The sequence below is a fragment of the Vanacampus margaritifer genome, chromosome 6, assembly GCF_051991255.1.
Source record: "Vanacampus margaritifer isolate UIUO_Vmar chromosome 6, RoL_Vmar_1.0, whole genome shotgun sequence".
NCBI classification, from domain to species: Eukaryota; Metazoa; Chordata; class Actinopteri; order Syngnathiformes; family Syngnathidae; genus Vanacampus; species Vanacampus margaritifer.
Window position 1 is genome coordinate 13,372,613 of NC_135437.1, and position 16,461 is coordinate 13,389,073.

The 16,461-nt window shown below is 41.8% G+C and overlaps 1 protein-coding gene across 2 annotated transcripts in view; it reads left to right on the top strand.

Annotated features, from left to right (window-relative positions):
- The window catches only part of plxnb2b (plexin b2b), a 194,108-nt gene that overhangs the window by 65,942 nt on the left and 111,705 nt on the right, over positions 1–16,461 (top strand). For both annotated transcript variants that reach the window (XM_077567540.1, XM_077567541.1), the window contains one exon: positions 5,759–5,837. The gene's annotated coding sequence lies outside the window, so the exon portion shown is untranslated. The remainder of the gene's footprint in view (positions 1–5,758; positions 5,838–16,461) is intronic.

The following is a 16,461-nucleotide window of genomic DNA, read 5'->3' on the forward strand; positions in this document are numbered from 1 at the left end:
GACCCAGTAACTGAATTGAATTTCCTGACAAAGAAACATAACAGGAGGGTTAACATTTATCCAAATTGTCCAAATCCTCTGATTTTAACCTCTCTAATAATATCAATAACTAAAGAATACCAAGAAACAACAAAAATGGTGAATAAACAGTAAGATGGATAAATATATATATATAATTCCATCCGTTAAATTAATCTGAATTCCCATGGAAATTTACTAGAAAATGTCCGAAATTAACCGGAAACCTCAACCTCAAATGACCCATTAGCTCGCTTCCTCTTTTTGTACGTAATCCTGTATTTCCTCACCCCCGCCCTCATCCAAACTTCCGTTTCCTCTCCTGTGGCGCTGCTGAGTGTGGAGACGTGTTACATACGGATGTGAAATTAATTGGATCACAGAGTGGAAGCGCGCTGGTGTGTGAGGTCGGATTGGCGCTCGTCAGAACTTCCTGAGAGTTCCCTGGAAGGCAGCCGGTACGAATTGCAGATCTTTTCCGTATACGTCCACCTGAATACAAATAAGTGTTCACTCTAGTGGCTCATACAATATACATGCTCATCTTTGGCTGATGTGTTGTGGCCATGCTGGTGTTGGGTGCGGTTTCAAATCTGGGTTAGGAAATCCCCAGTCGAGGTTATTACATGCGCTAATGCTAATGAAGCCGTTTGCTCCGAATGGAGATGCTAAGCCACGCGCTCTAATAGAGCATCAGAGTTTACAATGAGGAAAGCCTAATGACTAAATTCCAGCCTTGTCTGCTAAAAGCCGGACAATCTGAATCGTGTACATGTTAATGCCGACTTTTATGAGATGCAAAAGGCTCGCAGCTGCAGTCCAAATGAATGTGAAACCAGGGCTGAACGATTTTGAAAATTAATATTTCTTTCCCGGAGTAATGTGATTGAGATTTAGTGTGTGATTTTTAAATTTTTTTTTTTTATTAATCCTCTTTCCATGTATTTTTTTTTTTTTTACCAACACAAACAATAAATTCATCTGTATTAGAATGAACAGTATTAGATTTATAACACATAAATGTCTTGGTCTTCTTTGTTAGGCTTATGTAAAAATAAAGACAAATAAAACATGATTTGATTCGGCTTGTCTCTTTCTGTTAGTCATTGTTTTTATGTCTCTTGAATGCGTTAAGTGAAATTTGTTGCTCTGTAGCACTACTTGTGTATTTGCAATGACAATAAATTTGATCCTACGCATCGAATCCACTAAGGCAACTTCACAGAATTCTACCAAACCACCCAACTTTACTTTAAACTCCGCTCTTTTAATGCTAACAAACAAGCTAACAAATAGCATCAATGAGGCAGGTTATAAGTAGCAGAAGTAGCAGTAGAATGTAGTAGACGTAGTAGTAGTAGTAGTAGTAGTAGAAGTTAGCAGTAGTGGGTAGTAGAAATAGTAATAGGCTAGTAGTAGTAGAAGGTAGAGGAGACATAGCTCACCATTACAGCCTGAATGAATAGACTGTAAGCTACATCTAAAAGAATGATAATACGCAAGTATGCATCATTTTGTGTTCAAATATGTTTACAATGTGTTTAAGTGTGTATTTTTAGGTTTAAATGTGTTTGAAGTATTTCAGAGGTGTGGTCTCTATATAGCAGATTTTCACCTACCACAGGTGGCAAGTGGTTTTAGTGTACTCCTGTGTTTTGGATGCTTCAAAACTCCAGTAGTGTACGAATCTCTCTTCCACTAGTTCCATTTAAGAACACATGTCAGGCTTTCTTGATGTCGCCACAATAGACTCGCACAAAGTGAAATAGCCAATTTCAGGCTTGTTCAAAATAGACGCTGCCGATCCCCAGAGCCATCAGTGCCAAGTTTGGCTGGCAAACATCGATGCCACGGACACGGGGTGCCTGGTGCTCCAAAACAATTTCGAAGCACTAGTCGCTTTCACGCAGGACTCCTGCTAAATTGCTTGCTCGTAGGTCGGGCAGATTCATCACCGCCGCATCTTTGTGACATATCAAGGCTGCGCAGTGGCCACAGATGCAGAAGGTCTAATGTGTCCCAAATAATTTCCCATTCATGTACTGCCTAAGCCATGCGCACACTGTGGAATGTCATAACCTTAACATATGTATATCAAATTAAGTCTGGTTTAACTGGTATAAATGCGCAGATAGATGAAGAATAGGGAATGCAAGGGGAGACAAATGTATTTTGTGTTTTTACATACTTGGCCAATATAGATGATTCTGATTGTGATGTGTGCCAAACTTGGTCTTAACTGGTTGTAGCTGGTCTAAGTGTGTGAAGAGTGAAGCGATAAGGAAGGCAAGGCCTTGGCGAGTGAAAAGGTCATAGCAGTAAACAAGTGCAACTCGAGTCACAATATCAAATCATGTGTGCCAAAGAGGCCTATTCTAACAGGGCCATATGAACAGGGAAATGGGTCAGATCTTTTTATTCAATTTTTATTTTTTTATTTTTTATTTTTGAAAGAGCCAATGTGTGTCTGCACACAAAGATGCTAAAATGCTGCAGTACACATGCCAGGCCTGAAGTGTCACTGTAACGATGTCACAGGAAGTCAAACCATCCCTCTAGCTTCTTCTTTTCCTCCAATTCACATTTTTACCTGTTACCCATTTTATACTTTTCCCTATAAAATTTGTCATATAAATAAATGGAGAAATATAAAACATAAAATATGAATTGTTCCTTTAACCATGAGTTGCGGTTGGTTTCCCACCCACTCGTCTTGTTCGTGCTGTTGCTTTTCTGCTACTGGCAGCTTCTGATTTATGGCGTTCTGGCACTAATGGTACATCACCAAGGCCTGCGTTTGCATTGTTATGACTGGACCTGTCCTGCCTCATTGGGCCCCAATACCTTGTCTCTTGCGCTCTGGATGAGGCGAGCGTCGAAGTGGAATGGCCGGCTGGTGATCAGCATCCCCCGAGCTCCTTCTCGTTCGTCTTCATCTCCCTGTCCGTCTTCGCGCCAGAGTGACCAAGCAGTCGGCTGGCAGGGCAGCAGACTCACCTTCAGACAAGGCCGTCAGACCTCCTAACACCTTTCATCCCTGCTCATCCCTCATATTGCCCTCATCCTGTCCTCAAACACTTTTGCACCATGTTGCCAAAACATTAGTACCATGTCTTGGTAGTTGAATTTGTTCTTTTACCACTCGTATCTCAAATCAGCTTTTCCTATAGAAATGAATGGAAATTCCATTCATTTGGTCGATGCTAGTTTTGTAAGCCTACCTATGACATAACGTTTGGCATTATGTTAGCATTAAGCTAGTGGACCTTCATTAGACAAAGTTACATGTTAATATTGAGCTAGTGGACTTTCATAAGGCAAATGTAGATGTTAGCATTCAGTGGACTTTCATTCGACACTTATATGTTAGCATTAAGCTAATGGACTCTCATATGACAAAATTATATGTTAGCATTAAGCTATGGACTTTCATAAGACAAAGTTATGTTAGCATTAAGCTATGGACTTTCATAAGACAAAGTTATATGTTAACATTAAGCTAGTGGACTTTCATTAGACAAAGTTATGTGGCTTAGTTAAATACATAATGTCACAATAGTGTTTGTCTTATGTTTATTTTTACATTCAACTTTTAACTGGGAGTAGCAATAAACAGCTTGCAAAAAGCACAAACCTCGACAAAAGTAAACACATTGGGACTAACCTAAATGTAGCCTGTAGCTCTGCCTGAGTACTTTGGACTTTGCAGTGTTATATTCCACAGCATCCATTTGACTGCAGTGCTCTGTTTTCTTTCCTTTCTCAAGTAAAATGTGCTTCCTTACAGAGAAATAAATAGTGGGGAGGCTCTCTTTCTACTCTGTTGTTGTTCGTTAGCGTGTCTTGTTCTGACTGTTGGGTTCAGTGAGGCGTGGATTTCATATTTTCCAACAGTACTATTTGGACTTTTGTTTGGGAAACCAACATTCTCAAACCAAGGCCAGTAGTAGAGCAGCAGCATGACACCGGCTGCCCTGCATGTTTTTAGCAGCAGCCAGGCTGCAAGAAAGTGGGAGGTGGTGGGGTGCTTGTCTGTGGAACTTGTTAATTAGCATGGGAGTCTTGAGACTAAAGCCTATGTTATCTACCACCACAACCCCCCCACATCACTTCCTCTTCCCCCACTTCTCTCCAACTCTCCGGAGGGTTGCTTCCACCGTGCCGATTGCGCCGCCGCCAGGTTTGTGAAGGATGACGCTGCCAGCTGTCTTTTTCATGGACGGCTGCCAAAGCTCTCCCCGTATCTTCCGTCCGTTGTCATTTCTTCATTCAATTCAATCTTTTTTTTCTCCCCCTACTTTCCATTATCTGCTAATGTACTCTCAACACTTGAATGTATTTTTAGTTGGGGATTGGGGCTGGGTGGTGATGGACTACCGATTGGCACAAAGCAGCAAGGTCAGGTAGGTCGGCGAGCGTCCAGGTCACCGGACAGTCTGTATCCGCCGACCGCCGCGCCAGCCCTGCGCCATCGCTGCAATCTGTGTGCGCCGTCAAGTGCTTAACACACACTCTCTCTCCCTCCTGCAACGGTAGAGTTTGTCTTCTCCGGCGGTCCCGTTAAAGGTCAGACAAGTACACAAAACGAGAAGCTTCATATCCCATTTGAACAATGGGAATCTCACTGTGTAAACAGCTTTCCGTCAGGTGGAGAAACTGTCCTTTCATTTGAAAGTGTCAGACACAAGTGGAGTGTACCGCTGTGCAGCATCTCTAGACGGCAACCGAATTTGTGCTCGAGAGTGAAATCCATTTGTCTGAATATGTTTGAGCATGCCTCCTTTGCGGTGACTGTACTGCTAAGCTCTTCTGCACTTTGTTTGACCCGAGCTGTCGAAGAGGTGTCATAACGAGCCAAGTGTGAAACAGCAAAGCAGGCTAAAATCCCAATCTGTTATTCTTTGTTGTTTGGCTCATCGGTGTCCAATCTACTGCCCGGGGGCCATTTGTAACCCGGCATTAATTTTTTTAGAGGCCCACAACTTACACCTGAAATAACATTCGATTTTTGAATGCTTGTCTGTTCATAATAAAGTTAAAGTACCACTGATTGTCACACCCACCTAAGTGGGGCGAAATTCATTTTCCGCATTTGACCCATCCCCTGACGGAGCGGTGAGCAGCAGCAGAGGCCGCGCTCGGGAATCATTTAGTGATCTAACCCCCCAATTCCAACCCTTAATGCTGAGTGTCAAGCAGGGAGGCAAATGGGTCCCATTTTTATAGTCCTTGGCATGACCCGTCCGGGGATTGAACCCACCACCTCCCAGTCTCAGGCCGGACACTCTACGTATGTGGCTAAGTTCAAACTGAAGGTGTAGCGAAAATGGAGTGCTGCAGCAAAGTAGAAACTGCAGAGTATAATAGTGCAGTGTACGCTAACATTAGCATGACCGAGGGGCAGGGAGAAAAATGGCTGCTGCAGCTACAGTATGTGGATACTATGGTGTATAATATTGCGGCATCCTGCATATCCAGCTATACCAGCAGGCTAACGTAAGGTCATCTTGTGGATTTATTTTAGTACTGCAGCATAAGGTTAGCAATTTAGCATGTGTATTTAGTTTTGTTGTTATGGATTATGAGGGCAGCAAGTTGGTGGGGTAAGCAGAGCGAAGTGAGGAAATGGGCCGCTGCAGCATTAAAGTGGAGACTTTGGGGTATACTACAGAGTCTAGAGTGTCCAGGCACTGTAACAGGGTAAGCTAACATCATTGTGTTTTCATTTGTGTCATTTCAGATTTTTTTTTTGGAGAGCAGCAAAGTGGAGATTGTGGAATACGACAGAGCATCGTCCAGAGCTGAGGCACAGCAACAAGGTAAGCTAACAGAAGCATGTGTGTTCATTGCAGTCATTTCCAGCCATCCAAAAGCATTCTTCAAGTAATTTCTATAGATCTTTGTGTTCTTCCACCTCGTGTCACGCTAGCGTTTGATAACAGTGTGTGGGATAAGGCCCTCCATTAGATCGATTGGATATTTTGTACTGTGTTGCTCCTCTGTGCCACGCAGTGCTCTGATGGTGCCTCGTCTGCGAAATAGCACTTGCCCAAAGAACAACCGGGTGAGAGGGAGCAAGCGTTTTTTCTGATCTTCTGCCTCTCACAGAACCATCTGTCTGATGCTGGCCCAAAAGCCAGCACAGACTAGCGTTAGCGCTTGCAAATATATACAGTACATCTCTCACATTTCGCGCATGCGGAACCCCACGCGGACTTGGGGCTCGCCGGGAGTTGCGAAGTGAGAACAGATTGGAGACGCTTATAGTTGTGGGAAGTGTTTTTGAGGGGGATAGGGAGTGCGATCGATGGCAGACGGAATCCGAAATAGAGACCGCATGTGTGGTCAGCCAATAAAATGCGTTTGTCTCCTGCAGTTTTGTGTCAGAGAGAGTCACAGTAACTCCGCACACAGACGCATCGATCATACTCTTAAGATGGATTCACACTACATGGCACAAATGACACAATCCAGATGTTTTTAGTGCATTAATTTTGAGTTAATTTAAAGTTCCTTTAACACCACAAATTTTTTTTCACGCACGATTAATGACAGCCCCTTACTTGGAAAGCCTGTACTGGGGGGATTTCAGTCACAACGCAGCAGACAGGTCCATGTCATAATTTAGCAGTAATGAATTTAATAATGATGCATATATTTGTGGAGACTGGGGTCAAGTTGTATTTTACAATTAAAAAAATGTGCAGAATTTCACAAGTTACTTCATGTTAAAGATTAGATAGCTCTTAATATGAAAAGGAAAATGCACAGATCTGTCACCAATGTCTTACAAATGCAATTATGCCATGTAGTGGCAAAAAAATTACCTCAACACAAATCAATATCACACTCGTTTTTTTACTGTTTTTTAATATATTTTATTAATGACTAAAAGATACAGGCATATTTTGAAAACTTAAAAAATATATTTTATTGTAGATTTTATTGTACGTTCAAAACAGATATAAAATTTGCGATTAATTGTGAGTTAACTATGAAAGTCATGCGATTAATTACAATTAAACTTTTTAATCCCTGCCACACTACTTGTTATGCCTCGAAGTAGTACAACTTCAATGTTTTTTTTTGGCTTTTAAGCAATACAATATTTCGTTCTCCCCATAGGCCCAATTCTGATGTAATTTTTTCTCTCCCAGGTGACACAATACTGATGTTATTTGCTGCCAGGCGACCCAAATTTCTTTATCCTAAGGGACACAATTCAGATGGTTGTTTTCCTCCCAAGTTTCACAATTCCAGTGTGTTTTTGCTGTTGGAGGGGGAGTGTGCAATTTTTTATTTTTTTTAACAAACCACCTTGCGCGTGACAGAGGTGTCAATTTGCCGTGCTGTCACAGGACACTCTGGTCACGACACACCCCTTCAGCCTCACCTTGACAGGTTTGCTTGGGATTCAGGAGCTTTGCTCACTATTTTTGGAATATCCACCTTGAGAAAAACAAAAACATGCCTTGTTTGCTAACAACTGGGCGCGATGCAGAAGTATCTGGATTACTGCTTGACAAGTGTTTGGAACCTCTTTTGGACTTTTAATTGATTGTAAAATAAATCTTCAAACTGATACATTTTGTGTTATAGCATTCTATTACAAAAAACTCATGCTATGATGCTACTAATGTAGCAGCTGTGGCTAACATTAGCCTGTTTACTGTGCTACTGCTGGCTTAGTGTTGCGCTGCACACCCCCCCCCCCCCCCCCACACACACACACACTTTTTTTATGTGACACAATTGGGATGTTTTATACACTCAGGTAACACAATTAGCATGTTTTTATACAAAAGCAGTTTTACAGCAAACAAAAAGTCGGATAAGGAAATATATTGGACACTTAGGTAGACCTGCGATGTAAATCCAGCCTTTTTACCTGTTGTACAATCCTTTGATAGCGACATGAAAAGATAAAAAGACGATATAAAGGAGGAGCTTTTTCCCCTTTCCTTGTCAGCCACAGATCTGTAAAAAAAAAAAAATTCAGTCTGAGTCACAGGTACAAGTTTTAAAGGCACAAGCAAAGTGATATTTACCAGCACTAATAAACCGCCAAGAGATCCTCCTTTCAAGTTGTCAGTGTGAGGTAAGCTTTTGCAGTGGTACAGTGGGGATGATTTAGCGTTAAATCTGTCTGCTCCTCTGTTTCTTATTTTTTTAAGGAGGGATATGTTGGGGTGAGCGTCTTTATATTCGAAGCTCCAATTTCTCTTTGAGAAGATTCTCCCCCTGCCTAGTCGCTTTCTGGCTGCTGTGAAATAGGATTTTCTTTCTCGTTTGTTCAAGATTTTCTTGTTGCTGCCACGCGGTGAGGTCATCTGAAATGAAAAAAACAACCCACTTGAATTACGATTTGGTGGCGGTATAAGAGTAGAGCGGTTGAGCGTAGCTAACATAAATAAAGAAAATTGCTTTGGCTTTCCTCTTGTTTTGAATTAATTGTTTCAAGAGAGGACTTTCTTCTTCTTCCGACAAATGAATTCAGGCATGTTGTCGCTTTACATTAAAGCATGAAGCAGCCCGCCGGTGTGAGCGGAATCCATCTTTCTGCTGGTCGCTGTGGAAACAGGTGTGTTGAGGCTCCAAGTGGCCAACACTCTTCCAAAGCCGCTGCTCACCTCCAGTATATCCCATAGGCCACACTTTGGATAAATGGCTTGAGGCCAGCCGCTTTTTCCTACTTGTTGTTTTCTGTATAAGCACACACTGGCTTTTAAAGCATGTTAAAGCATAAAGTCATGAATTCACCTATTCATGTTTTTTTCTATTGTAACAATTAAAATCTAGGAGACCTGGATCTTAAAGACAATTTAATATTTGTGGAAGAAGACCATACACAAAATTGCCTTACATTGGTTTGTCAAAGAATACAGTACTTTGCTAAGGATCTCTTTTTATAGACCGCTATTTTACACTACAAGATGGAAAAGAAATTAGGTAATTGGTGTCGTAGTGATACATGTCAACTATTAACTGTTAACCCACGTTGTTAGCTGAAGTTACAGAGAGTTTTCTTCTCATATTTATGTTTTTGTCCAGCTGAGTGATGTTTTTTTGTAGGATAATGTTGTAAGATGAGCTGGAAGTAATATCCAAGTGTTTTGGGATCTTAGTTTGTGGAAGACTTAAAGTTTAAACTTTAGTGCTACCTTGATATACGCTTGCAACTCATGATTACTTTTATATCAAATCATTTCTAATATGGAGAAATAAACCGGTTTTATAAGGTGTAATTGCTGTACATATAGCATTAATGTTTGTTGGATATGTGCTTTTAAGGGGCGTGGCCTAGTAAGTGACAGGAACTGGAGTGACTTAGGTCAGTCAGTGTGAACGTCTGGGCTTGAGTTGTGACTTACAGCAGCTCCTTTTTATTTTTTAAAATTTTTGCTGCTTCACTAGAGCAGCACTGAATCTGACGCTTGCTTGCATGTAACAAAAAAAAAAGGGGAAAAAAAAACGACCAAGCGACTGCTCAGTGGGCATCTATTGTATTCCATAAGCAGCTCTATAGATGAATGGCTTGAGACCAGCCACTTTTCTCCCAAGCTGTCATTTTCTATATGCACACGCTGCCGTTTTAAAAGCATTTATGTGGCTTTCTGCCGGCCTTTTGAGGATCAAAAGAGGAGCATCTGCATGTGCTGGTGATGCTCATGTGGTTTACCATGCAAACTTTTTTTTCCCTCCGTCCCTTCATTTTCTCCTCCGCTTGCTCCGTCCTCAAACTCCAATCAGTTCCATCTGTGCCCCCAAATGTCACCCTCCAAACATCGCCACCCCACCAGAGTTGGTTTGGCGTAGCCGCGCGCCGTCGCTCGGGTAATGTGTGTGCGGCGGCGGGCTTAATCACATTGGGTGAGCACACCTGTGCAAACAGATGTCCGCCGGGGCGGCCGTGCTGTTCCTCTTTAGGGTGGAGCGTCTGCTTATGGCGGCCCACCACTTGTCTCCACTCTCTCTCCTCGCCAGTTTTTTGCTTCTTCCCCAGTGGGCAGGCCCTGATAGCCAGAAGAGAAGAGTAGAATCAGTACAGGCCTGAATCAGGCAGGAAGCTCCGGTCCCCAGAGATTTACCTGTGCTGCTAATGTCGTACAATTTAAAAGATAGCTTGATAGATACTGCTAGTTAGATTCTGGGATGGATTGCTAGAAAGAGGGGGAGAGAGAGTCTATCTATCTATCTATCTATCTATCTATCTATCTATCTATCTATCTATCTATCTATCTATCTATCTATCTATCTATCTAGCTAGCTAGCTAGCTAGCTATCTAGCTATCTAGCTAGCTTGTTAATCCTTGCTTGTCCTCAAGGTGTCCTCAAAGGTTGAGTTAAAAAAATATATATATTTTATAGTTTTGAAATTAGAAGAAGTTGTCATGAAACAAAATGTTTTGAATTTACACTGCGTATTATTTGTATTTAAATATGAGAGTGAGGAGAAATGTGCCCAGAGGCACGCTTAGAGCAAGCACCCCCCCCATCCCCCCCGCTACAACTTTAAAGATTTGATGATGTTTTTTTATGATGAGTCGCCAAATCAATTCAAAAGAAGCTTGATGCTTTCTCTATTTATAAATCAATATTTCAACTTCTCTTTTTTAAAAAGACAAAGTCTGGTAAACATTGACGCTGACCTTTTAGATGGTAACCTTTTCGATTATGAATGAGCATTAGTCAGGACATTTAATGCTGCTATGCTATTTAACAGCTTTAGTCAATATAAAGTTGTGTTGTGTGCATAATTACGTCCTTATGCGATATATAAGCATATTTTTTTTTAATCCATGCTTTTTAGCTTAGGGGACATTTAGAGTAGTAACGTGTGCCAGTCGGTGTAAGTGGTTTGCCAGACAAACTGCACATGCTAATGAGTTAACCAGACAGAATGATCAGTATTAGCGAATTTAAAGAAGGCAATCAGTGCACCGCTGCCCCCCAGTCGAGAAGGATTATGTGATTTACATCCAGCTGTGCTTTCCCATTTGCCGCTCTAACACTCTCTTCCGTCTCGGCCTGACACATTTTGTACAGACCCCAGTCCCGAGCTCGCCGCCCACCTCCACAAACGGAGGTGCTCGCCACCTGGCGCACCTTAACCTCCCATCCTGGTCATGACTAAATAAATATGCTATTTTCCCCTCATCGCTCTCCAACCATGCAGGCAGTTTGGTCCTCAAACCATGCCCAGGCATTGATGTATTAAAAACATCAGAGCATTAAGTTCCATTGGCTTCAGTCTTGCAGAGGTGTAAACCCGACTTTAATGAGGTACACACATACCGACTTTCAAAATGTGTGGTTATAGTGTGTTCTGTATTGAAGATGGCCAACATAGCACACCACGCCACATAACCATATTTTACTGAAAATCTTGAGTGTTCGTCGCAAACCAGATGTCTGTTGTAGTAACAAGACTGACCTGTGAGAGGCAGCATGTCACTAGATTACGGGATAGTATAAGAAAGTGTAGTAGTAGAAGAGTTAGACGATGCTAGGCTGTTATTTTGTAACTCTCAAACTCTTCTCCTTGTCATCTTTATTGTAGGGAATGACTTGTGAGACTCGTTATACAAATACTCAACACAAACTGTTGCTTTTTTATTTCTGCCTGGCAACAGCGTGAGCTTCACCGAGCATCCTAATTGGCTAGTGTTTACGTTTCACGTCACAACCCAAGTTTAAAGATCACGTATATAAAAATTTGCGATTTGAAGTATTCAATAGGTGTAGCATTTACGATAGTCAGCCCAGACCATTTTCTAAGAATGTGGGCTACAAAATCTCACGCTTATCACACCACAGCCTAATCGGTCAGGATAATCTTTTGGGGACATCCGATAATCGTCCCTTGTTTGTTGGTATGTGTCTTCCCCAGCTGGCACAGATACCAACCCTCCCACAATTCCCGGAATGTCTCGTAGACGGAAATCTGTACAATTCCTGAAATAATGGACATCAAAGGCCTTATTTACACAAGTTTACATGCTCTATTCCGATTTAGTGCCAATATATGATTTTTTTTTTTAAATGCATTTGAAAGTCACTTCATTCAGATCAGTGTTTTCAGTAAATTAGTTTCATCTTAGTCCTTTCATGATGCATTTCCAAATTGTACATGGTAGACTATTAGCATTTTGAGCTAACAATACCACGGTATTATCCAGCCATTCATTTATTTATGACCCTTTTGCGTTAGTTTTAGTTTTAGTTTTAGAAACAAACAAAACAGAAACATGCCAGATAAACACTGTCAGGCCTTCTTTCGATGCTGCACTGTGATTGGTCAGTCTCCATCTCGGGGTGAGGCTTAGAGGACAATCTCCTATCAGTTTTCCTAATGCGAACACACGGAAAATACATTCGATGCGTCCCTTAAATGGGTCCATCCCCTCACTCCCATGTTCCAGCCTCTGTCCACCTCTCATCTGTCCAGAGCATTGATCCGAGCTCTTATCTCCACTCTCATCTTTGTGTTATTTCAGGCACATAGGGGATTGCTTAATGATCTATTGACCTGATTCATCGATCTGTACAGTCGGCCACAATGGACTATCTCCTAAAGAGGGGGCCTGTGATGTGAGGCCCCCTTGCCGCCACCAGCCCCTCCCGCAACAAATGGCCGCTCTTTGCCTCCCTGCTACACCACACTCTTAATGCGCTGCCTCCTAAGTGCTCCATGTCGCTTCGCTGTCTTAACAGCGTTTTGCTGGCTGAGCATTGCGTCGCAACCTAATACGCTTTCCCTCGTAATAGATATTCATATGGAATATGGGCCTTGCATGTTGGAAATAATGAGGTCCATGCGTCTAAGTGGAAGCCCTTGAAAACAGATGGAGTCTTCTGCTCCAGGCGCAGGACACCCACAAAGTATGGCGACGCTTTTTATCCCCTGCCACCCGTTTCCGTATGCCGATTACACTTTTGTGCTCTTGCGCGGCGCTTAAAAAGGCTTCTTGTGGGGAAAGGAGGTTGTACATAAATGTGATAAGGATATTTTACTGACTATCTACTGCAGGCGCATAACTTGCTTTTCTCAGTGAGCCTTGGCTGGGTTTGTGTTATTCAAGCGTGCCTTTCTTCTGTGTTTAATCAACTTTCCTCATGTTAGCATTTGGATTGCCGCTTGGTATGTTTAAGAAAATAATCGTTTATTTTTAGACGGCCCACAGTGTGTGAGCAACAGCTGTTGTTGTTGTGACATGATTCTTTTCAAGGGTGAGACATGAGGGATTTGCCAGACACTATACACACTGTGTTTAATTAACTCAGCCAAGGAGGTTGTGTTTTTTCGCTGGTCTCCCGAGAACAGAACGTAATGTTTGAGTTGGGGCTGTTGTGCACGCAAGACACTACATCACACAATTCAGTGTTTTATGAGGATGAGTTTTCGACTTAGGCCTACTGATAAGATGTGTGGATGTTTTTATGGGCATTCTAAACACCAGATCAATAAATATATTTACTTTTACTTCCACTTCTTCTACTTATCAGTTTAGTGTCAATACATCTTGTTACTGGGCTATATTTATTGTTTTGTTTGGACCTTAGTCATTCTCATTACAGTATGTATGCTAACACGAGACAGCAGCCTGACTACTGAAAGCACTAAGGCAGATTGAAGGATTTATACATATTTGATGTTTTAAATGTCTGTACTTAGATGAATATATGCTAACATTTTCCAAGGAAGCATCCATTCTAGCATGTTAACAGTTGGTATGCTAACAATATAGCAACCAGTTAAGAAGAAAAGGATGCAACATTGTGCCATATGGCCGAATAAATAAGTAGTACTAAAATGCTAACATGTTAACAGTATGCTAGGGTATTGGAAAAATAGACAGCTGAAACCAGCACTAAGGATTTGCCCAGTCATCAAAGTCTATTTTGGATGACAATTGCTGGAATGGTAACATGCTAACAGTTTGTATGCAAACATTTAGCCAAACAAGATTAAAACTGAGAAAGATTTTAAAATATAGTTAAAAAGTATATGTAAATATTTCTAAAAAACATATAAATTCATAAAATTAATTTCATATTAAGTAGGCAATTGCATTTCAGTGTCCTAAAAACCCAGCATTCCCCCGTACCACCACTTGTCATATGCCACCTAGAATCACCTGTCAATCACTTGAAAACTTTATTTCAAATTCAGTTCTTTCTTTTTGAGAACAGAGCTTTACTATGATCCCAAAAGATGACACTTTATGTTGATAATAATCTGTATGTGCACAAACCTTAATTTAATTTAATAATCTATTTTCTTCAATCAGAAATGCTTTGCGCTGGTTAGGGGGTACTTGGCTGAAAAAATATTTCACAGGTCACTGGAAAAAGGTTGAGAACCACTGCCCTATAACAGCAAAATCCGATCAATGCCGCGTGGCATTTATTGTGTACATTGTGCATTGTGGTTAGGTACTATTTCGAATGACTTGCTAACATGCTAACAGTTGTGTCCTAATATGTATTATGTTCCTTCACTTGTGCAAAGCAAATCTAATCAGATCAATGTAATAAGCAGCAGCAATTCCATGATGTGATATGAAATGGTGGCACGCTGTAACGCAGCGTCTTGTCCGCAATCAATAGCCAGACGACTTTCGAGCGGCTCCATTCTGCACTTTTCTGCTGCGGCTGTAACAGATGGTCGCGGCTGATAGCGTTTTTTCCGGCAGAGAGGATGCCGGGGGCGGGCCGGAGAGGCAAAAAAAATGAGGTTAGTGAGTACTCAGGGAAGCTCTACGTGATGATCACATTGATCAAATGAATAGTTAATTGTAACCACCTGCAATGCCTTCATTTCACACTGTCAGAAAATCTCCACTTTGGCAAGCTGTTTGTACATTTTTGGTTGCCGCAGGGCATACATTGTGTTCATGTTAAATATTTAAGGGAAAAAAAACACCCACAGGCTGACTGTTGCCTCAACAGCAGCTTTTATGCAGCTTTCTAGCTGAAGGCGTACCTGTTGAAGATGTCCCGCAGGTGCCGCCCAGTTGTCAGGCCTGGATGTTTCCCGCCTCCAAGCCTCGAGTCTCTGTCACCTCAGGTTTGGCTCTCCTCAGCAGAGTCGACGTCCCGTGGGAGAGAACGGGCCAATGAGACGAGCGTGTCCTCGCTGAAAAGCATGTTATTGGAGCCCAGGATTCCTTTCGGGAGGACCCTGTGATTACATCGCCTCAGCCGGGCCGGGCCAGAGATTGTGTGCGTATTTTTGTCAGCACTGAGTTGTTGTTGCTTTCTGGAGAGCAGAGTGACAGATTTGAATTGGTAGCACAAGTCCGGGCACATCTGGTTGTGATTGGCAGGAGAAAAAAGGCTCCTTGTGTTCTGGGAACTGGCAGACGGGGCCCAGTAGACGAAAGAACCGGGGCCCAATCCCCTCCCTGCTTTTCCTGACTCTTGGCCAGTTCTCATAATCCCGCTGCAAAGCCCTTGGCATTTCTTGCTTTTTCTTTTTTTATTAACAGTATTCCGAGCGCTGCCTTTTGCTTCCATTTCAATATGAGAAAGCCACATGAGCCAGGTAGACCCAGAGCTCCATTACTCGCGTGTCTGGCATAATGACGCCCCCGAGGGCGAGTATCCGCTTGCTCATATTGCCACCCCGGTCCAAGTGAGAGGGAAAATTGCTACGGGCAAGGAGTATATTGAAAGGCATTTCACGGCAGGTGTGCGAAAATTGGTTATTCCTGCACGTGCTTGATGAAGTTTAAGTTTGAGGTGTCGGACCAAAGGTGGCGCTCCGCCGGTCATTGGTGTGACACGGGCAACGGGGATGGTGGCAATTAAAAAAGCTGCACAAACAGCATTTGTTGGCTTGCTTTCCTGCACCTCAGAGTTTCTACCTGTGACATTAATGGTCATTATTTAGATTCAATGAACTAAATCTAGATAATTTTGGTTAATGATAGCCAAAAAGTGTGTGTTTTCATTGAAATGAATCCTTAATAAAAAGATGTGGTAATGGCTGGCAAAACCCTGCCATTATTTTAATTTAATAAACTGATTCATGCATGCCGGTCAAAAGCAGGTGGTACATTTGCCATTAAGCTATGACGGATCCTTCGACACAATCGCATCCATACTAATCCCCGTCGCCCCAGGGAACACAACACCCAATCATTATTATGTTTTAATGAAGCGAATGCAGATAACCTTGGATTATGAATTTGTTGTTTTCAACACTGACGAGAAATGTTTTGTCTGTCAATGTGTTTTGTGATATATATATATATATATATATATATATATATATATATATATATATATACTTTTGGAAACAGCGTGTGACTAAACCATCAAATCTGATAAAGGATATTTAACATTAAAAAAAAAACAACGGATTCGATTTATAATACAAACATATTCTAAGTTAACCATACTAATTTCTCTGAAATTAGTCTGCCTACCCTGGTCCCA